This window comes from Typopeltis vanoorti, chromosome 1 (genome assembly GCF_054136105.1).
Source record: "Typopeltis vanoorti isolate ZY-2024b chromosome 1, IOZ_Tvanoo_1.0, whole genome shotgun sequence".
In the NCBI taxonomy this organism is placed as follows: Eukaryota; Metazoa; Arthropoda; class Arachnida; order Uropygi; family Thelyphonidae; genus Typopeltis; species Typopeltis vanoorti.
Window position 1 is genome coordinate 76,469,544 of NC_143549.1, and position 24,967 is coordinate 76,494,510.

Here is a 24,967-nt window from a genome sequence, read left to right on the forward strand (position 1 = left end):
TTGGGTTTTTCGGTCTGGTAAACTCAAGAAAATCGACCTTACAATCCACATTATTTCAGATAATAATATATACAGAAATTTTATTTTTGTTTTTATAAGGCCCATATCAAGATGCCAAGGAAAGATTGTTAGCAGATAAAATCGCTTTACTTAACAAAATAAAAAGCCCAATCATCGTCAGCTGGCAGAGATAGTTCACGTTTTCTTAGTCTAGCAGGACAAATTGCGACAAGAATGGGTATCGCGCGATGGACAATAGGGAAAATCCCAAATCAGAAGGGAGAAGGCAAGAATCCAGACGTAGAGGCTCTCGATCAATGTTTTTCCATTGTAACTGTATGAGGCGTGCGTGTTAATGGTCGAATGTTAAAAACCAAATTGGAAGAGTTAGCGAAAAAGTTGGCCCATGTGAGCTTTAAGGCTACAGATGGTTGTTTATATTGAGATGGACAACCAGACATAAAATAAGATTTAAGAAGGCACACGATAAGAAGGGCAGCGCTGATACTGTGAGCGCTGAACAGTGGGAATCAATTAAACTACCCGAATTGCAGCAAAAGTTTAGTCCTGATGAAATCTATGATGCTGGCGAAACAGGTCTGTTTTACCGTGCCACACCAGACGGTTCCCTGAGCTATAAACTTGCAGCGCTGTCAAATTAAAAAAAAAAAAAAAAAAAACAGTTGATCGCGTTACCGTGTTGTGCTGCTGTAACATGCAGGGAAGTGACAAACGGAAGCTGTTGGTTTTTGGAAAAAGGGCTTATTCTGTATTGTACTAACAAGAATGCATGGATGTTATTTTTCAGGAATGGCTAATCAGTTCGGATGCAGAATTGTAATGAAATTTAAGAAAAACTCTTCTGCTTCTCAACAAGGAAAAACATTCAAATTGAATTTCTTCCTACTATCACCAGATCCCTGGTACAGCCACTGGACATGGGAATCAAAAACTTCGAAGACATTGTATCGCTGAAGGTTGGTACACTACATCCCTGAAACAAATAAAGAAAATCTACTGACGTCATCTTCAAACGGACAAAGAAATCAGCGGAAAGGTTACCATTTTACAGGCAATACAATGTGTTGCAAATAGTTTGCGAGAAATAAGCAGCAAAATAATCCCAAACTGATTTACTCATTGTGGTTCTGTGAATTCACACCAGGAAATGCCAGATATGTGGTAAGGAAAATGAAATCATTTTGCAACATGGCAGAAACTACGAAGAGATTTTATTCACTGACAATAGCCTTCAATATTAAAATGAAGATGATGAGGATGCAATCGTTGAACAAATTGCAATAAAATGCCGAATTTCTTTCTTTTTTCTAGGGGATATTTCGGTTTTGTTGCAATTTGTTCAATTTTTTGTGCATCCTTAAAGATAACTCACTTAAACTTGAGCGGGTGACTAAACAGGAAGCCAAGAAATTTATTGCTGGATTGCAACGCTACTTTATGCAAGAAGGCAGTCCTTTATCTAAATTAGATCAAGAACTGCTGACTTTGTTCAGTTGCAGTCTGGAAAGAGAACAAGTCAGGGTACACTCGATAAATGTCTCCAAAATAATTGTTGGTGAAAATATGCTTCTTTCATAGATATCTATGTATATTTAACATCTCTAGGAATACGGACACTTATGTGTACGTTTAGTTTTTTAAATAAAAACATGGTTAACAGACGTATACTGAGAGTTTGTCTATTTTAAAACATTTTTAACTTTTTCCATAAAATTTCGTATATTTGGGGCAGTCGCTTATCGGGACAAAGTGTTCTAGTCCCGATGTGTCCCAATTAACTGGAATCCACTGTCTCGCGTTAGGGCTAAGGACCACGAGGCTATATTAGCCCTAGTAGATAGGGCTAAAATAGCCTCGCCTATCCCCTATGGGGAATATCCACTAAAGCATTAGTGGATCTATTTATTTAAATGTTTGTGAATCAATGACTTTTTTGAATTTTAGTTCAGAAGAAAGAAAAAATATTCCCATTTGCCCTTACTCTAATTCTGACCTTCTATATGGTACTTTTCGACGGTAAGTTACCTTAGATATCATAAATTTGACTCACCAGTTATGAAACTTATTTTGTAATTCAGCTTGCTAGTTGAATCAATTGAGAGCATTTATACTCTCCAACCTACAAGTGGAAGCTTGAATTTCACTGTGAAATGGAATGATTATTGTTATTATACTCCAAGGAGTCCAAAGACTCATCGTGGGAGAGCACTCTACTCCACTCCATTACACATATCTAACCGTCTCCCTACTACTAATTCTCCTACTACACACAACTACTATCAGCGCCATCTGCCGTCCACACTTTGATAGTCGAAGTTGATATTAAAACAGATTATGATCTCATGGTCAGTTTATCTGCTTCTCATAGATGAAATTCAACTCCACCCCTCGTTAGCTGCAACAGGTAACTCAGAATCATTTAAAAAACAGCCAGAGACGGGAAAAATTTCTTGTTTAATTAACTGGTTCTAATTTAGGCCTCTCCGACCAAGAATGGTCTTTTTATTGTTGCTAGTTGAATCCAGGAATCACCTGTTCTTAAACGATATGTCAGATAGTTGCTTGCAACGTAGCAGTTTTTTTTTTTTTTTTGATATTCAAAACGTATCCAAATAAGCATTGTTGCAAATCGTACCAGGTAATGTATGTAGGATTAGTAATTTTTTCCAATTTTAATTCCTTTTACACCGAACATTTTTATTTTTTAAACGAGGTTCTTTAAAAATCTATCCATCCGTAGCTTAATAACTGTTTGACGTTGAATACATGTAAATAAAGTTTTTCTCACAAACACTCCTAGAATACTTCCCCGAATATATCACAATTTTGAAACACTCTTTTCAAGTGTCACAGCGTTCACATCTTTTGTGGTCTCGAAGCACGCATTTATTAAATAAATATTATTATTATTACGTGACACCTCCATAGAGTCCAAGGACTCAAAGAGATATGCTTAATCATTATTTGCAGAACGTGCAATGTTTTTTTCATTCTTTATTTCTCTATTTAAAAATGCTGATTAACGTCATCTTTTACCTTGTATAGTTGCTGGTAGATGTGGAAACTGAGAGATGCTGGGTGGGTTAAACCCTGTAATTAAAAAATACACATTCCTAATAGGTTTGAATATCCAAGATAGCTTGTACTTCCTTTTGTTTTCTTTCCTTTCGGAATCTAAGAACCACGCAGGAGTACCACACACACTACAAAAATAGAGCGTAAATAGGCTAAAAAGGCTTATTAAATAAACCTGAAACTATGACATTACCTTCCTGGATGCAATATATACTAGGAAAGAGATCAGAAATTATAAGTGTAAGTAATTACGAAATCTGTATTACGAGGATTTCCCCTCTTTTATTTTCCTATGAGATAAAAACTACAAACAATGACAACACTTGAAATTAGAAAACTCAAATTTGAAACATTATCTTTCTTGTTCAATTTTGCCATTTTTTATTTTTATTTTTATTATTTTTTTATAATGAAAATGCTATTTTAAAAAAAGGTTGGAAAGTTGTTACTGCATTAGTACGATGAATATGTTGAACAAAACCTGCTCGAATATTTTAAAACGATTTCATGTCTCCAATAATTTTAACCTCCACGACTGGACGGTGAAATCGTCTATCATTTAAAATCGATTTGGTATTTCGATCCTGTTTTGCGATATTTTTCAAATGAAGACAAAGGGGACAGTCAGCAAGCAACCCGTAAACGAATGCAGAACAAATGAATTGGAAGTGATGAATGTTGAAACCATTCACTTGGTTTCAACATTCATCCTGAGGGTCGATATGACATTGTTAGGGGTCGATTTGGGCTCAGGGGTCGACAGAAAAATATAAGACATCACTGAATAGGTAATATTTAATTCGGTTAACTTGGATTACCGCCATGACAAAAGACATGGAGGTAATGACAACGCAATTAAGAGTGAATCGTGGGATCAGTAACTCTATCTTACAGGTCCATGAATAGGACCTGTAAGATGGAGTAAGGTCGTGAAAATAGTTACTGAGACCAATCAAGTAGGCCGAAATGACGTATTTACCAATAAACGGATGTTGGTGGTTCCTGCCGGCCGGCGCAGTGGGAGCGAGATTGCAACACGTGCGTGGTTCTTATTTACTGATACTTACAAGTATTCGATCCCAGTCTCATTTTTGCGCATCGACATACAAGTGAGCGTTAATGTTCTAAAATTCATCAACATACATATTATAATTCAATCGTTATTCATTCACGAACTAAACTTCTCTATGTTGAAGAGTTGAGCAGCGCTGGTAGTAACACCAGTAGTTTATTAATATCACTAGTAATACCAGTGATATTACTAGTGATAGTAATAGTAGTAGTAATATAATAATATATATACTATATTATACATACAATAAACACTGTAACTATAAAATAAACAATCTAAAAAAAACTCACATAAGCGTCTTTTTTTGCTTGTCCTATTATAATTACGTAATAGTAAAATATAGGGGGTCGATAAAAAGTCAAGAAACTCTTGAAGGGGTCGACGGGCAAATAACTTTGGCGATCCCTGGTCTAGGGAAAGATACCAATACATGTAGCAGACGTGTATGCACATGTTTTGTAGCTGTTTTTAGTATTACTTCCAAGCCTGTATGGAGTTCGAAGACTGATCGCAATCGAACGCTCACAGACCACAATAACTTTCATGCCTTGGATTGATCATTCAGTATTGGAGCACTCAATGCATTCCACTTGTTACCACTCGCCAGTTAAAAAATTCTCCTTTTCTTTTTCTTACTAACATGACCTTTGCACTGTTTCCAGTGATAACCTCTCTTTTTAACATCAGCCATTATCCTATACAATAGTTACCCTATATCTGTTCGATAGGCTCCTATTACCAACTTATATGTATTTATCATATCACCCCCCCTCTTATCCTCCAAACTCTGATGATCACATTCCCTGAATCTGTCCCTCAAATCTCGGAACTCTTTCCAATCACCAATATAGTCATATGACCAGATCTAAGGACAAAAATTCCAATAAGGCCTAAGTGCTGGCCTGGTTGGCCGAGTGGTTAGCGTATCCGCTCTCCAACCAACAGGCTGTGTATGTTTGTGATTGTCTTTAGATGGAAGATGAATGTCATCGCCCCGTGTCAGACCACTGCTCCACTTATTGGCCTGAAGCGGTTGAAAAAAATTTCATGTTTGGATTCTAGAGCAGAGTCTCCGGACTATGTAAAATTAAATAAAATTATACGAACATTTATAAAATTGATAAATATAGAAAAAACCCTTAGCTTATCCACGGTGCCAAAATTTGCAAATAACCTTTCATGGATGAGAGCAACATAAAAAAGTACTGCCTTATACAGTAGAATTATCACCTCTTTATCCTTACATGTCAACATGTCGGCGTTCTTTGCATTATAGCAGTAATTTTCTAGGTAATTATTACAAATTTTGCAATGTATCTCCTGATCTAAGATCTTGTTGGATCTCTGGATGCCTTCCCTCGTCCATCTCCCGAAGCACCTCCAATATAGTAAACCTCTTTCCATCTTCTCTGTAGAAACTGCGTAAATTTACACTTAGCAACATTGAAATGACATCTTCCTTCTTCACCAGACACCTTCCTTCAGTACCAAAACACTGACCTATTGAAATCCTCTTGTAACAATTACAAGTCAGAACGTTGTGACATTGCTCTTCCTAATTTAGCATAATCAGCAAACAAATTGGATATCTCCTCTCACATCCTGAACTATATCATTGATATGTAAGTTAAACAGCAGTGGTCCAAGAACAGAACGCTGTGGCATCCTCCTTCACTGGGACATTGCGCCTGCATACACAACTCGCTGCCTTCTATCAGTCAACCATTCCTGTAGCAAAGCCATTAAATGGCTATTCATCCCCATCCTTAGTTTAGTATAAAACGGAGACCGTACGCGAGGAGTATAACTGTTGAACAGCGTGCTGTTCTGCGCAAAAGGACTTCCTGAAAAAGCCAATTCATAAAGAAATGTATGGAGGGAAGCGTTTATTCAGTAGTCCAAAACTGGGTTCCAGCAATTTTCGCAGCAGGAAAGCTCATGCTTACAGTCGATTTGGATTCTCATAGTGTACTGTTAGTCCATTTTTAGAAGTGTGGTGAAAATGCGAATGTCACATCGTGCTGTGAAGCTTTTGGATGCAATTCGCCGATAACGTCTACGTGAACTGACAAGAGGAGCTCCCGCATGACAAAGTGTGCCATTCCAGGAAACCTGGAATGGCACACTTTGTCAACCGTTTGCCGAACAAAGGCCTGAAACATGGCATCTTATTACAAAATTTCTTCCAACCTCCGTCTAGCCATTTCATCCAGACACAGTTGCACTGACTTGGGAGTATCATATTCATCCAATTTATACCGGATACAAACATATGACTCATTACATGGCACGATGCACCTTATCAATGGGGGGAGGGGGTTGACTTCTTTCGAAGCAGTGTACATATTATACAAATAATAATGTTTCGTTTACAGTAAAAATGTGCGACATAATATTTCCATCGTAACAACATGTTACCCTTTTAATATTTTGTTGGAGTTATGATATGTACCACTTCTTCTCATTTCAGCCTAAATTAAGTTACAAATCTTATTTTGAATTAAGGCATTATAAAATAAAAAGTATATTTTAGCACTTTCCGCTCGCCTCATGTTAGTTTAAATATAAATATTTTTTAATATAAAATGTATTAGTGCACATTTGGAATTACACAAAATAAAAGCATTTTCTGCAGTGGCATAAATCCTCATAAAAATGATACTGTGTTGGGTAGAGGATGAATCCATTGATATACCCAAGGACGCGCATCCAAAATCGAACCTCCTGAGTACTTTCAGTGTATCAAGAAGTTCACTGAAAGAAAGCTTCTTAACAGGAAGTCATATTTATTCGAGGGATTCCTACGCTAAGAAGGAAGATTACGATGAATTAACTTGAATGAGGGGATTGTAGATAAATTTGAATAACTTCAAATTTATCTACACTGAATATCAATATTTAAATATAGACATGATGGAATAAGGTTGAGTGCTAAAAGAGATTCTTCAAATCAGTTATTGTGCAGTAAAATAATTTGATGAGGATCATCTGTGTCCTGTTGCACGTTTTTAGGACTTTTTTCCAATCTCTCTGAGGTAAAATATGGTATAGCATCTGATCACTTAACCCTTATGTTAAAATGCTCTTATTCTTCTTATTATTAAAAAATAAATAATACATCCTCTAACTCCTTTTTCCTTTTTCCAGAGTAGGTGAGGCCTTTCAGCACCGACAAACCAATCCAACTATTGAAGATGGAAGGGACAGTTCGGTCTCCACTGGTAACCAATCAGAGATAGCTTGTCCAAAGCTATCACTAATTCTACACTGTATCTGGTGAAGACACGCGGCTGACAACTGCCACTATCTCGTGTTTCCTAATTCTGACACTATTTTTTTTTGTTTGAAATAATGTCGGTTCTACGGTCGATTTCCTCGAGTTTATGGGAAGAAAAATCAGAGATTCCGAGGAAAAAAGCACATTTGCCCACGCTAGAAATCGACTAATTCGGGAGCTGGTTGAATAAAGGTTATAAAAGTTCCTGTAGTTGGCGACTAGAATCGAACTTAGAACAGTCTTTCTTCGCACGGCTTAGCGCTATGGACGCACACACCATTATTATTTAAAGTAATGTAATACGACGCTTGATTTCAAATTTCTAGGTATCATTATGAGGATTACCATATTCTGAAATGTTGTTGTTGTTGTGGATTACTCCGAAGCAACTAAGGCTACATTGTGAGTATTCTATTAGATGGTTTGCCTGTTATAAAAGATAAGACTCTCGAGTTCTTGGGAGGAAAACCTCTGCCACCTGCTTATGAGACCGACTAACTCACCTTCAGTTGAAAAGCCCTTTTATATCTTTCCAAACAAAGGGAATCGTCGATACAGACTGAGCTGCGGAGACTCCGCATATTGCTAAATTCCAAGAAAAATCAATAATGGAATCAAGCGGCTCAGAGTGTTTTCAAAATAGTTTAATGATTCTGCTAATTTTGAAATTGGGTTACGGTGCTGTAACCCAATTGCTGCGTGAATGTTTTATATTTCACCCTTCACACTATTACAACATTTAAACTTCTTTACCTTATGTAAAGTGTGTTAAGGATAACCTGTTCATGGCCTTTTTTAGTTTTAAACAGTCATTATGCTTTAAATGATTAATACCCCAGATGATTATGCAATTTGTATTCTACTATGTAAAAAAGAAATAATTTTAATATTTACCTGTGGCAAAGAGCGACTAATTCAGAGCATACATTTTTTTTGATAGGATGGTTCCCAGATTAGGCTTTTTATTATTTTTTTTATTTTTTTACAGGTAAATTACGATTCTTTACGGAAATCTCGATTCTTTTATGAAAGAAATAAGAAAAAAAGCTACCACATAAAGCACAGGATTTTACACAATAATATTAGTTAGGATTACGAACATAAGATGTAGTAATTATCTGCTGCATCTTCGTGCACTGTCGTCTATTGGCGTCGACTAGAGATCTCACTAACTTCCGAAAATGACAAAAGCAGAGAAAGACTTCCATCCCCAATTTAATTAATTTTAAAATTAATACTGTAATAAAAGTATTAATTTTAATACTTTTAGTTTTCAAGGTGGTCCCTTTGTAAGGCAACGCGTGGATTAGTAATTCAGAACCAGTGATTTATTATTATTATTATTATTATTATTATTATTATTATTATTATTATTATTGACACCTCCAAGGAGTCCGAAGACTCACACTGTATAACTCTCTGTCTCCACTACTACACAGAACCTCTACTACCAATCACCTACATCAGTGTTTCTCAAACTTCAGATATCCGCGGACCCCTTCTTAAATTTTTATTATTACCAAGTACCCCTAATTAAATAATTAAAAAAATTAATTAATTAATTAAAAATAAATAAATTAAAATGAATAAATTAACTTAAAATATTAAAAAATTAAATATCTATTTTATTTGAATTTATATGCTCATGCAAACAAAAAATATGATTTATTTTTAATAGAACAAACTTTATAAAGATACTATAAAGTTTTACTTACTTGAAATAATTTATCATCAATGAGTGGAGTGAAATTGCTTATGGTGAGATAAAATTTCAGCAAAATTTGGTTCTATAGTTGTCAATTTCAATCTCAGATGCGGTTCGACATCTATAATGCGATTCCTCTTCTTCATCTTAATATCTACAAGGGCCGAAAATCCAACTTCGCACAGATATGAACTTGGAAATAGAAAAATGAACCTTAGAGCTTTATCTGTTAATTCAGGAAATTCATTCTGTATTCTCGTTGTATTTATTTTTTAGGAAACTATCAGAAGCTAGTTCTAAAAGTTGTTCTTTTCCTATTGACGATAGGCTCTTTGGCATAAATTTGTTTTTATTGAATGGGTATCTTATCCACTCAATATCAATGTCCAATTCAGGGAAATACTTTTCTAGATTCATTTGTAAGCTTTTTAAATGCTGCATGATAGTAATTTTCACATCATCAATTTGTTCATTTGAGCTTGCGAGCAATTCATGAAGCGATGGAAACGCGTCAAATTCTCCATTACCAACCCGCTTTTGCCATAACTTCATTTTTGCCAACGTGGCGTTCACTTTATCTTGGAGGAAATATAGAAATTTCCTTGCCTTGTAAAGATAAATTAAGACTATTCAATACAGTAAATATATCTGCCAGGTATGCTAATTGACTGAGCCATTTCCAATTATGTAAATGCTTTTTCAATTCAAACTTTTCATCAAGTGTAGTTCATTCCGAAGTCCAAATAAACGAGTAAGGACTTTTCCGTGAGAAAGCCAACGAACATCGGTATTTAAAAGAAGTTGTGTATAGTTTCTTCCCATTTCTTTGCAAAGTTGAGAGAAAAGTCTGGCGTTTAGAGGACGGCCTTTAATATAATTTATGATTTTTACAGCTTCATCAAGAACTTTTCTTAGGTCTGTAGACATCATATGAGTGTAGTCAAAGCCTCCCTGTGTATGCAGCAGTGTGTCGACTTTGCATTTTGGTGCAACACCTTGAATCCTTGAAACAAGCCCTTTTTTAGATCCGACCATGGATTTCGCTCCGTCCGTGCTTATTCCAACACAACTTTTCCAATCAAGCTTGTTTTGATGCATAAAGGTATTTATACTGTTGAATATTTCTTCTCCTGTTGTATGTTCTGGCAAGGGTTGGCAATATAAAAGGTCATCATGAATTTTTTGATTTTTTTCGTACAACGAATATTAGAAGATTTGCAAAATTTGTAATGTCGCTGGATTCATCTACCTGCAACGCATAATAACGACTCTTACGTATATCGGATAACAATGCTTGTTTTATATTTTCAGCTATTTCAGTGATTCTTCGATGAACGGTACTATTCGAAAGGCAAATCCGATCAAAAGATCTTTTTGCATTATCTCCGATCATAATTCCCGCTGTTATTTTTGCTGCAGTCTTGACCAAAGTTTCACCAATTGTTTCCGCTGCCACTTTTTGCTATTAATAGCGACACACGATATGAAGCTTCTAAAGCCTTCATGTTTTCACCTCCTGACACGATCGACATCACTTTTTGAGATTCTTTTAAATTTTTTAGTTTATTTTGAAAAAATTCGACAGGTTTGTCCTTGCATTCATTATGTTTCGATTCAAAATGGCGATTTAAATTACATGGTTTCATGCTTTCATTTTTTAAAGTTTCACCGCAAATTACACATAATGGAATAGGTTCCTCTTCATTTCCCGTCCACGAAAATCCACATTTCAAGTAATTTATATCGTACTTACGAAGTTTTCTCATCTTCTTCCTAGTTGGTTCTTTAGAGATGTCAGACGACACACACTTATCAATTTCATTTGATCCAGATACAATATCAACATTTTCTTGTTGCTGACAGCTACTTGTATCTACTATGTTCCTCTCTTTTGCGCATTTTAAAAAATCCAGTCTTTAACCAGTGATCCATACTTAAGAATTTGAAAGCTAAAAAACATTACCGTATTTAACGAACAGTCCTTCAACAAATGGCTAGTGAAAGCAGAACTTCGAAACAGACAGCAATGGTAGGCCAGTAGAGATAAAGCAGCTATGAAGACGTTCATATGATTGGTGCGGTATTAACAAAAGATCACGCTACTAATTAACAAAGGCAAGCCGACAGTTCAGTTGAAATGCTAATTCTCTTCAACCGAATTCCTTATATAATATCTGAAACACATTCACTATATATTTCTTAGTTTTAACACGTTCACTCAAACAAAACCATATGTTACCGGTGCACCATATGGTTTTAATTGTCTACTATACAGCATTTTATGTGGGAGAGGTCATGCGATTCATTAGTTAGTGCCAGTTGTCTCTAATTGCACTGTTTGTTGAGAAACATATTACACAGCCTGCAGATGTCTCTGTACCTTATTCAGTGATACAATAGGAACGTTTTACGATCTCAAACTTAAATTTTATTCCATGTGTTAATGATGCATAGCCGAAAATTGCCACGGATCCCCCCTGAAGACCTTTCGCGGACCCCCGGGAGTCCGCGTACCACACTTTGAGAAACACTGACCTACATCAACGCTATCTACTGCTCACAACCACCAGAGCTAGTATTTTTTGTCTGTAAATTGCGTGTGTTCTGAAGGGCCGATTTGTCTGTATGAGGATGAAAAACCCGAGTTTCCGGGAGAAAAAAAAAAAACTCTGCTACCTCCGTATGAGATCAGCTAATTCACCTTCAATTGAAAAAGTTCATATAAAGATTCCCGCCGTCATGACGAGAATCGAACCTAGGGCTTTTCTAATCGAATTCACAAAGAGAATGCATTGAAAAATAAAACAAAGCATTTACAGGCTATACTTTTATTCTCTGATATAATTTACTCTTTAAAGGAAAACATTACTAACGACTGTGTTTCCCCATCACGAAAAATCTTCTGAAAATAAAGTAAATTCGTTTATATGTTCGAACAAAATCATTAAAATAACATTTTTTAAAAAATTGTTTATTTATCTATTTATAGTAATTATTTTTATTGAGGCATCTTGTATTTTCGCTTAGAACTTAACGAGAAATAAACCAGTAGGTGGCGTGAGTATATGAGTGGTCGGAATATCTAACGCTTCAGTATTTTGAGAATGTTTCCATTTGAAAACGTCGTTTTTTGTGCTTCATTTTGAACGTTTTTCAGTTATGCATAACGTTAGGAAGAGCTTGTGTATATAATCGGGACATACTTTTAGTTACATAGTGAAAAAGAAGTAGCCAAGCAATACAAACTTTCTCAGAAATGCATCTTATGTATAAGATTTCTGAAAAATTCCTATGTGACAAAACATGAAACAACATTCCATAAACTTTGCAGCCTTTTTTTCTTTTCTTTTTTTTTAAAAACTTGAATAGTCCGGATTTGAGTTCAATCGATGAGAGAGAAACTTTTCTCAAATATGCTGCAAGAAATGTCTGCTTCAAGAAATATGCTGCAAGAAATGTCTGCTTCAAGAAATATGCTGCTTCTACCGTGTTCTAAAAGCCTCATAGGATCAATTAAGATCACACCAAGCTTTTAGAACACGATAAAGTAAGCGATAGAAATGTATAATTTTACGGTAAATTTAGCATTGTGTATGTGTGGACATGGGATTCCCCCACAGTCTCGCCAAGAGCAAACAGGGTTCAATTAGAAGCATTTAGCGGAGGCCACTAATTTAATAAGATAATTAAGTATTTGGAAAGTACAGTATGCTACTAAGATTAAAGAATATATTTCTTGATTATATTTTTTACAAAAAAAAAAAAAAAACACGCATTTATTTATGTAAATCAATTTTAATTATATATTTTATTTATTTATTTATTCATATTTTTCTTTTATTTACTTAAGTATTTTTAATTAATTAATTATAATTATTTGTATTTATTTATTTATTTATTTATTTTTGATTCATTCATTTATGTATTTTTGCTTTTTCTTCAGCAAAATTTTCGAAAAAATTTATCAGATTGTAAATTTCTTACTTTCGAATTGGAAGGGTCCCATCGGCTTGAGGCTGTCCAGGTTCAGCCAATATACACACAACTGAAATAGTAAAATGGTTCATTTTTTGTAGCATGATTGCTGCTCTAGCTTACAAATCTCTTGGAGAGAAATATTCTGCTATCTTTGTTTTGATATTACGGCAGAAGTAACTAAGACTATGAGGTATTTTGATATATTTTTAAATGCTTCTCCCATCGGACCGCATGTCAAGCGATGTTGACCGCAACTGCTACTCCCTTTTCCAGTATGTTGAGTGGACTCCTGTTCATTTTCGGACTATTCCGGTCACAGCTTCACTACGGTAGCCTCGAACAGCCAATAATGCTGGCAACTGCCTTCCTCTACTCGTACAAACTCACCATTACACGTGCAAACTAAATAAGTCCTTGCCTTTTCCCATTTTACCGTCTTCGTACTTGCGAACTGATACACTTCGCCGTCAAGTCTGTATATATGCCTGTTCCGTTGTTTTTCGTTCCCTCTTCGTACTATGGGATGCATCAGTTCGCTGAGACAGGGGGAGTCATTGTTTTGACTCATCTGTATATACACTGCTTGGGAAGAAGTTAACGGACACCATAGTGCGAGAAACAAACAGCCATGCGCCCACCTTAATAAGATGTAGGCCTTCCTTTTGCTGCGATGACTGCAACGATCCTAGGGGCATACCTTCCACAAACGTACGATAATGATCAATGAGAATTTTCGCCCATTCATCCTGTAGGCATGTAATGATATCTTTTGGACTCTCCTGGGGCGGACGTCCCTTTACCTCACCCAACGCTCCAGTTTATCCCACGGATATTCAATAGGATTGAGATCAGAGCCTCTGTGGAGGCCAGTCAAGTATGGTGACATTCATGTCCAAAAACTGGAACTACGCAGTTCCAGCAGCAGCCTTATGACATTGTGCATTGTCTTGGTGAAAGAGACAATGGCCAGTTACGTAGAAACGCCACAAAGTAAGAACCATTGCATTGTCCAGACTGTTCAGGTACCTCTCGGAGTTCAATGTTCGTGGCACTACAGACAGAGGTCCGAAGTAAAATAATTAAATTAGTAAAATACCACCTCCACAGCACCACCTCCGAATTCATAGTTAACCCTGACCACCAAGCATCTGCGGCACCTACACTCCATCTGCTCAGTAGAGGGTGAAGCGTGATTCGTCGTTCCATAACACCGTTTACCAAGCCTCCAGGTTCCACTGTATACGCTCTTTGCACCTGAAGATGACGCGGCATGTTGGTTCGGGTAATGTGGAGACAAGATATATTCCATGACACGATCGCATATTGCGATCGTATCATGGAAACCCATGTTGTGAGCCTCGGTTCTGAATGTATTTGTGCAGATTCGTGTTTAAGTCGATGCTTGGAACTTCGCATTCAACTTGTTGGCCGATGAATAAGCTGTTTTTACTGATTATTCTTCGGGACACTCTACGGTCACCTTCGGTGAGTGTGGTGAGTCGTCCACTGCGAACAGCACTTGCAGTTGACTCCTTGCTCTTCTGTCTTAGTATGGTATCACTGATTGTTGACCTGGGATGGCTGAACTTTTCAGTTTGGCAAACAGATAGGCCTGCAACATGACATCCCATAGCAACGCCTGTTTCAAACTCCGTCAGTTCTTTTTTCTCGGATCCATTTTCCCCCGGACGTAGTTGCACTAACTTGGGAGCATCATATTCCTCCAGTTTATATCTGCTACACACACACATGTACCTCGTTACATGGCACGATGCACCTTGCCCGTGGGGTGTCAGTTGACTTCTTTCCACGCAGTGTATATATATGAAAGATGTTTTTGTTAATCATCAATGTTTTATAACTGTGCCGAGCATTTTTCCCGAGAAGCCAAATAATAATAACAACAACAAAAATACAAAGAAGATTCCTGTTTATAATAATTTCGTTAAATAGTTATCGAAATATTTTTACCCTGGACGCAAAAACTGAGAGTCAGCTTGCATCCAGGCTTAGTTTGATAATGCTCACACTAAGAAGCGTAACTTTTTATTATAGGTTTATTTTTTTTTTTAAGAACGAGAATTTCGGCTAGCGAGCGAAAATATCGCATATTTGTTTGTATATAAATATTATAGCGAGATCTACCTCGGTCCACCTATTTGTGGCATAAATCGGACTTCAAAACAGAACGTTTGGAAGTAGTCGAGTGATTTACAACTTGAATCATTGACGTTACTGCTGGTCATTCCAGATGGCGAAAACTACCCTGCAAACGTCATCTGGTAGACGCGAGTACAACTTTCTGAACATTTTTGTCACGGTAACATGAGAGAGAGAGAGAGAGAGAATTCTTGATATTTAGCCAAAATAAATCCCATCTTTTATTTTTTTTTAATTATATTTAATTAATTTATTTACCTTTATTTGTTAGGGAATGTATCTTTATATCTAACAATATATTAGAACTTTGGTATTCGACGCATGCTCAAATTATGAAGATATGGAAACCATAAATATAGAGAGGAATGTCGGTTTAGGAAATTCCGCGAATGTTGAATTGGAGGTGTTGCACTGTCATCTTTATTTTTATTCTCAGCACGCAGGTGTTTCGTTATATTACTCATAAGCGTTGCAATGATAGCCTCTCCCTTCAATCATTTCGTAAAACAGTACTTAGAATGAAGATCCCTCTAATTAACATTCAGGAAACGTAGGTGAGATAGTACGGATGGATTGCATTACAAAAACACACACACCTTCTTTGATGATTTATTCGTGCGATAGTAAAGGACATTCGAGTGTGTTTATCCACACAAATAAGTTCAGGTTTCATAACTGTCAATGTTTCTGTGGTACGGTATAGTAATTATTTATTTTATAGGTCTTTCCGAGTATTTACTAATAGTACACGTGGATTCGTTTGTTGACGAACGGATACAAAATACGTGTCGGTAACCACTGGAGTGTTGACGTCACGATCTGTCAAGCGAAACAGAAAACAACTCGCATGAAGTTTTCCGAATAAACGTGAAAGTCAGTAATAAACACGACCCCCCCCCTCCCTCCACACACACACACACACACACACACACACAAAAATTGTGCATTTTTGTTTTTATTTACGTATAGTTCGATGCTGTTGGCACACTCTCCCTCGATGAGTCTTTGGACTCCCTGGAGGTGTCACATAATAATAATAATAATATACTCGTACACTGCTGGAAAAGAAGTGTACGAGTATATACGTATATATTTTGGGGGAATTTTTAATCCCCTTTCAAAAAAGAGTGATAAAACTTCAGCTACAACTAACTCTCATCCATATCACATTTGAAAAAATCTGGAAATATGCAAAAAAAATTACGTCGAAATTTCTGGATAAATTTTTTTTTTTATTATTTTATAAACCCACCCACGAAATATTAGAAACCTCTAGCACATTATTATGGTTGGTTGGACTGACATATATATATTTGGAACTGCCAGAAAGCAAATACGGAGATTCCATATTTCAAATTTCAATTTGAAATACGAAATATGGAATACGAATACTACCGGAGATTATACTCCAGTAATATTCGTATATGTATCATGTACTGTATTTATATCTGGGACTCCCTTAGAAATTTCTGTATAAATCTTCAGAGTGAGTGAAAAAAAAAAGTTCCCCTTAAAAACATAGTCTCTGTCATTAACTCTGTTAATTAATACATAGCAGGTGGACTTCTGGAAGAAGAATACTGGTTTCGACTATGCAAACCTATGAAAATTACCAGTCTCTCCCCCCCCTCCCCCTTCCGAATGGGCAGCCATTTGTTAGATAACTGTTTACCATAAACTTGTCTAAAAGCTGTGACGTTGGAATATGAATCGTACTACATAGTATTTATTTTTAGGGACAGAGAAAGACCAAATGGTTTCTATTTGATGATGAACAGCCTATTTTTCTACCCACTGCAGGATGAAGGCCTCCCCCATTGAGGAGGTTTTGGGTCTACTACTCCCATGGTGACCCAGTCCATATTGGGAGAGTGTATCTATACTTGGGTGAAGGAATGTATAAAGGTGAAAGACAATCACAAACATCCATGCCCACATATATATATATATATATATATATATATTATTTTTTAATGGCTTCTTGTCTTCACAGAGCGCATAATATATGCTTGCAGTGGCTCTGATGAGATGTAGTTCAAGAAAGCAATCACCAACACTTTTCGTTTCAGTGAAGTGGTCGATTGATTTTCTGAATAGCAACAGAATTGTTAGATTAGTAGACTTTTTCTCTTGACAAAGGCAAATCTACAGTCGGAACGCGAGTTCTCTTATAAAGATTCACGTACCACTTAGGCTATAACAATTAGTTTTTTATTTCACTATATCAGTTATCCAATAGTATGACCGTGGGCGAGAAAGGGTTCATTCTTGGCGAATAAAACCAGAATGTATCTAACAGAATTCGCCAATGTAGGAGCACAGATTTTACTGAAAACTCAGTAATAGTACAGAATTATTATTATTATTTATGGCGAAATCTATAGATGGAAGACGTGACACAGTATGTTGATGGAGATTAAGCAATGCATACAGTGGGTTGTGTAGTGTAGTGTCCCCTGCCAAGAGTCATTGTACTCCTTGAAAGTATTAATAATCAGGGGAGGCTCGTGCATAGGCACTGCGGAACTGCAGCACCCCCAATTTTTCTCGATATATAAATATATTTATTAATTTATTTATATTTTCTTGTAATATTTAATTTTATCATCAACAATCCTATTCAAGTCTCTTATTTTGTATAAAAATAATAAAAATCCATCTTGTAGCACTTAGGAGGGCGAAGGACACTAGCAGCACTGTGTTTACCACAGTGTCATATTGCTACGCGCCCGAGCATATGCACGTCATAGTGAGATGCGAGCTATTAGAATAATGCGGCACTGTCCGTCGCGCAGTTCCACTGTTGTTTATATGCAGTAGTAGAGTGTTCGTAGTGCTTATCGTGTTTACTCCGTCTCTTTAAATATTTGGACATTACAATTAAAGTTGTAAATCCATTGTAAATTATAAATCCATTCCTTTAATTACAATTAAAGGAATGGATTTTATTTTAAAGTAATTTTTAATTATACCACACTATATAATTTTATCGATAATAAACAATATTTTTTCATGTTTAATTTTTTTTTTAATTTTTACCATAATTTTGATATTTTATCCAAACACGTATACACTGTACTTACAGTGCGTATGTATATTTCGAAAGTTGCAGCGCCCCCACGATTTTAAGCCACGAGCCGCCACTGTTAATAATAATTATTTAATTATTTATTTATCTTTTATTTTATTTTTAACACTAAACGCAGGCCATTTCCTCTCCACACCACATTGAATAACTCTGGTTTCCATCCATTCTGAATTCATACGAAATAAACTATGAAAATTAATCTTTTCCCTTTGGGTTTTGAATGCTACATATAATAATGCAACTAAATTTTATGAAAAACTCATTGAATTTGTGAAACTTCCAAATTTTATGGTGCAATTTTATTCTTTTAAAATAACGTTTATTACTTTGATCACTTAATGCAGAGTTTTTCAAGGAGAGTTGGACACTGTTACGATAAATCCAACTCTTTTAGCCTTAACCTCATTTGCTATAACTTATCTATGCGAATCTCGATTTTCAACATCATTGCGAATAACATTTACAAATCTATTGGATGACAGACATCATATTCGAATAGTACTATCAAAGATTGTTATTCGATTTTCTGTCCTAACTGGTCGAAGGCTGCAGCATCCATCTCATTAAAGCGGTCACGAAGAATTATAATTATTTTTTTATTATTATTTTATAATTATTTAGGATAAATAATTATTTTTGTTTCATTTGAACATTTTGGATTTTTTACGTCTTTATTAGAAATAAAGTTCATTGTATCGTTTTTATTGTTCATTTTAGTGTTTGGATTTCTAGGGGAGGTGTGAACATTAAGATTACTCTAAAGGTGTGAGGGCAAAAAGTTTGGAAACGTCTCTGACGTAATGTGTGTTATTTCACCTTTCCCATGTAATCACGAAAATGCTCCACTGATACTGAAAAGGTGGTAGCATTCGTGAGTTCTTTTTTAGCTGTGTAAACATACTCTGGTCAACTTCCTTCCCTGATTTCAAGGTAGCCTCAGTGTTCAAGTGCAGAATCCGAACAAAAGATTAATCGTGCAGACGTATTACTCTTCACGCTATTGGAAAACAGCGGCTTCAACAGAATGACTATAGGCTGTCAACCTAACAAAGTAGAACCTCAAAAAAAAAGGTTTTCTGTAGTTGTTCACCTTCCCACAGAAGAAAAGAGATTGCAGGTAACATTACAGTGTATTAGTTGCTTCACAAATGGAGATGAAGAATCCATTAAACATCTGGGTTTTCACCATTTTTTTTTTTTTTTCATCCAAATAGCACACCGTGCAGCGTTTGGGCATTGTGGAATAAACCAGAATTCTAATTAAGAAGTAGGATTTTTTTGGACCGAAAAGTACATAGAATCCAAATTTATGAATCCAGTTACGAGATTTTAGGTTTCCAAAATAAATAAATAAATCATGGTTTTCATATCGCGCTTCTGTAGTGAATGCGCTCGCGCGTGCGCGCACACACACATTATATATTATTTATATTAATTATAGATTATATTATATTATGTTACATTATATTTTTATTTATTCGATATTTTATGTAGTTTTTTTTTCTCTTTTTTACCATTTTCTTTCTTTCTTTTTTGGAAGCTCGCAGGTTTTTATTTATTTTCCTCGATAACACACACAACTGACTCCCATACTGCATGATCATTCAAGTGGTTTCAGTTATCTTTGCAATGAATTTTAATGATATGATCCAGTATAGGTGACAGAATGAATGAAACGAAAAACAGAATAAATGAACGAAGTTAACCCTTGACCAACTTCTAGTTATATGCGTAGCAATTGAACACTGCGTTCAGCGCTTTTAAATGATTTGAAAAACTTTATATGCCTAAGCTCTGGTTTCTATTATTTTTCCTCAATAAGCATACATGGTGTTGAATACAGAAAGCGTATTTGAAGAATATTCTGTCATATTACTTTCTTCATCTCCCCCTCACAGTGATGGAAGCATTTGTTAAATTTTTTCAAAATTATTAAAAAAAAATTATTTTTTAGGGAAAGATAAGTTAACCTAAGATAGTAGAATTTCTTCTCCTCATAAAACCAACGTACTACTGCAAGACTACTGCAAAACAAAAACAAGATGGATTGAGAACATGCAAAACACAATCACAATGAACGACGTCTCATGGTTTTTCCTTGTCTTACGATAACTCGAAACCATTGTAATCAATAAGGTACTAAAACCAACCATTGATTTATTTGTAGCGATTTAGAAATATTAATTATAGTACTGATAGGAATGCAAAGAAGATTGGCAATGATGGAATATTATATTAGAAAAACATGGCCTTCCGGAAAGATTTTAAATCTGAATTAGAGAACATAAAGCCCTTAGTTAGACAGAAAATATTTGTCATCAACGTGTATCTATTTTTGCATCAGAAATGATCTCAACATCGGAAACAGCTGGTTAAAAAAAAAAAAAAAAAAAAAAAAAAAAAGACAAAGCTAAAGAATCATAAGATTCAGCTTCTGGGATGGTGAGCAAAAACACCATCCGATTGTTCCAGTATTGAATTATTTTATCCTTGACAAAGAATGCAACAAGGTAGTCATGTAAATCAAAATTTTGCTTTCACTTTGCTTCAGATGGAGATCATAAGAATCTTGTAGTCACTTTTAAGATGTATATGAAAGAAGTGGCAAGAAAAAAAAGAGTGATAGAAAGCTGAAGTTATGGACGTTGAAACAATTTGAAGAAAAGCGAGAATTTGAGTCTTGGATTAGGTGTTGCAAGGCCCGTGAGGTAATTACAGATAATATAGACGAGTAATAGTAGGAATAGCAGAATACTTTGTGTGTGTGTGTGTGTGTGTGTGTGTGTGTGTGTGTGTGTGTGTGTGTGTGTGTGTGTGTGTGTGTGTGTGTGTGTGTGTGTGCGTGCGTACGTGCGTGCGTGCGCGCGCGTGGGTGCGTGCAAGAACAACTGTATTCAGAAAAGGAAAAGAAACACGCTCGTGAAAAGAGAGAGTTAAGGAAGCCGTCAATTACAAAAATAAAGCTTTTCAGAGGTTTATGAAGACTCAACCCAAAATCAAATGATGAATGGTACCCCCCCCCCCACACACACACTGTATATTAAAGAGGAAAACATAAAAAGCTGGGTTGAATTTACAGGTAAGTTGGAAGAAGATATTAATGGGAACAAAAACGTTATATGGACTAATGAGAAGAAGAAGAAATGAAGCTCCAGGTTTTTTAGTAAATGGGAATGGGGACTGATGATGAGATGAGATGATGAAATGAGATGAGATGATATAGTGATGAGAGAGGTAATATGGGAATAAGGCTGGCAGAGGTGGAAAGCAAATGAAGAATTGGAAAATACCATAGGATAGATGGTTTGCCTGTTGAACTGATCAGAGCCTCTGGTAATACAGGATTGTGAATGGTTATGTGACATCTTTAGAATGATTTGGAGAAAGAAGATGATACCTGATAATTGGACCAAGGGGATTCTTGTTCCGATATATAAACGAGGTTCAAGAAAGGAGTGTGGTAACTATAGAGGAATAACATTATTGTGTCACTGTGCAAAGATTTATGAAAGGAAAATAGCAATAAGAATAAGAGATAAAATAGAGGAAGGGGAAGACCAGTTTGGCTTTAGAAAATGGCGATCAACCGTTGATTTGATTTTTGCTTTAAGAGAAAATGATGGAAAGAGAACTCGGAAAAGCCTGTTTATGGCATTTCTTGATTCGGAAAGTTTCGAAAAAATAGGCATAGAAAAAGAAGAAAAAATCATGTCATGATAAAGAATAATGTATGTTAAGTCTAAGAGTTGTGTGAATACTAGATTTAGTAATTCTAAGTGGTTCACGCTTAAAAATGGACTGCGAAAAGGAAATGCGTTATCTCCATTGCTGTACATTGTGGGGATGAATAGCGTCCTATATATCCACGGTGGCCAAACTGCGGCTCGCGATCCGCACGTGGCTCTGCTTAAGTTTTATTGCGGCTCAACTAACAAATAAAAAAATATTTATAATTTTTCTTAATTTTCTATTGTTTTTAATTTAATTTTTCAATTAACTGCATTGCTGTTCGGCAATATATTTATATTTATATTACCTTGTCAGAAAATTTAAAAAGATACAAAAGAATCAACTGACATTACAGACCAGCCACAATTAGCAATTTTTATTGGTTTCGTTCTTGAGGACGGAATGACGCGAGAAGAATTATTAGATTTAATAGCATTAAAAGATAGTACTCGTGGCGTTGATATTAAGGAAGGAAGTTTTTGATGTTGTCCTTAAAAATGTTCCAAAAAGTAAATTTGTGGCTCTTAACAATTTCTGGTAGGTAACTATGGCTCTTACTGCAAAAACTCTGGCCACCCCTGCTATATATGGTTAATGACTAGAAAGGGAAAAGAGCTGTGTTTGCAGGTTGATTTGGGCACATTCAGAAGAAGAATTACAGAAGAAACTGGACAAATAGAATAATGTGACACAGAACTATGGATTACATATTAATAGTAGGAAGAGTAAGAGCATGGTTTCAAATCGCAGTAGAAAGGTAAACGTTAATCGTGGTAGACGCAATAGGCAAGATTTGAAGTGCAGTTAAAACTTTATCTGGGAAGTATACTTTCTATTGATGGAAGTGTAGACCAGGAGATGACGAGAAGGATTTCATTGGGCCAACCTCCCCCCCCTTTTTTTTTTTAACGGTGTGAGTAGTTTACTTTGGGACAGAGAGGTCCTACTTAAGTGCCAGCTTTTGATTAAGAAAAGTTACTTTTTGCTTTTGACTTAAGCAGCAGAGACATGAAGAATAATTAAAAACTACATACGTAGAATACAAACATTGGAAAAGAAAGTTTTAAGGACAATGTTGGCAAAAACAAGGAAGGATTTGAATAAAACAAAAGATGGACATTAGGAATAGTTTTAGACTATAAAGTATTGAAAAAATGCTATTAACTCTCGATTGAAGTGATTTAGACATCTACGAGAACGAATTTAGAAAGAATACCAAGAAGAATGTATGAAGCGAAATTTCGGAGAAAGAGAACAAGAGGAAGATCACGGAAAAGGTGGAGACACCAGATAAGGGAAGATCTAGAAAAGGGAAACCTGAACTGATACACGAAGGAAGAATTTGAAAGGTTAGAAAGAAATGGAGAGATATGTTCCGAAATTTTTGATTTTTTTATTGTGCAGTACTTCGATAAGCTTATATTTTGGCATACTTCTAACAAAATATCCTAAAAATTCCATTTTTAAATTAAATTCTCAAACATATGTATGCGTTTGGGAGTTCACGTTTACCTTTGTAAGGTTGCAGTTGGTTAATTTTCGTAAGTCATGTTAATTGTTATAGTTATAATGAGAAATTTGAGTTTGGGAGGGACAGCTACACTGAATGTAGGAAATACAGCAATTAGCATATTAGCGCGAATCTGATATAATTCCTTTTGCAACTCGATTATCTGATGTGTGAGAGAGTACTTTAATTGCTAAACTTGCATGACTTGGCAGTTGTTGAAAAATAAAATAAAGTACTGCAGTAGAATCTGAATAGTATTCTTCTTCGTGACTAGCATCTTAAGTTGACACTGCATGTATAGGAATATATTACAGAACCAGGATATGCGTGTCATATTTAATAATCAAAATATCTGATATGTCGATAGTTAAATATATTCATGTTTTCAACCACCCTGACGAAATTATTATATTTGTTCAAAATGCAGAAATTGCAAATTGTAGAAGAACAATGGAGGAAGCATAGAAATGATGACTAATGAATGAACGTAACCGTTTAGTTGAATTACATAAACAATTTTCCTTTGCAAACACATCAGTTCAGAAATACACAAAAGTTTCCTACGAAAGAATGGTGGGATTTTTGTTCACGGTTATAATAATCTGAAATAGCTTTTCATCTGCTCAAAGAACTTTATGTTTTTCCACAAAATTCTAAACCAAACAGCTAATCAGTAGCTACTAAAATAGCGAAAATTAGAAAAAAGGTGTATTTTATAGTATATGCAAAAATCAGTCATCGAGGGAGGCTAATTCGAGCCTCCAAAGCTTAGCTGGTATCAACGAGTTCTTTGGTTGGAAAGACCCGGGTTCGAATTCCTTCTATGATATGAAGAATCGTTATCTTTTTTTTTTTTTTTTTTCAATCAAAATGGCGAGTTAGCCGGTCTCATAAGGCAATGGTTGGTTTTTCTTCCTAAATTCTGATTTTTCATCTCTCAAAATAACCAAACTTGTCCAATGATCACGCCGATCGACACGCATGCATACTTCCCCTTAGCGGATACATCAGAGGAGTGATGTGCCGGTTGTATTAATTCGGCGTGACCCCTAACGAGGGAACTCTAAAGGTCTGATGAGTTGAAGCAGAAGCATCGGATAATTCGCTTATGATAAATCTATCAAGTATAATATAGGAACAATTCACTTGATCGCATCGTATTCCTCACCTTACCTACTCGTAGAGGCGTACGACCGCTTTGGGAGTGGGGAAATTGCCACGGGAAACTGGTGTCAAAAAGGCGCCAGTAGCAGGGTATTTTACCAATTATTGAAATTGTCACACTATAGAAGACTACGAATTTACTAAGTGGGATCGAAAGCCAAGCGCTGCTACTCCCTTACAAAGTTACG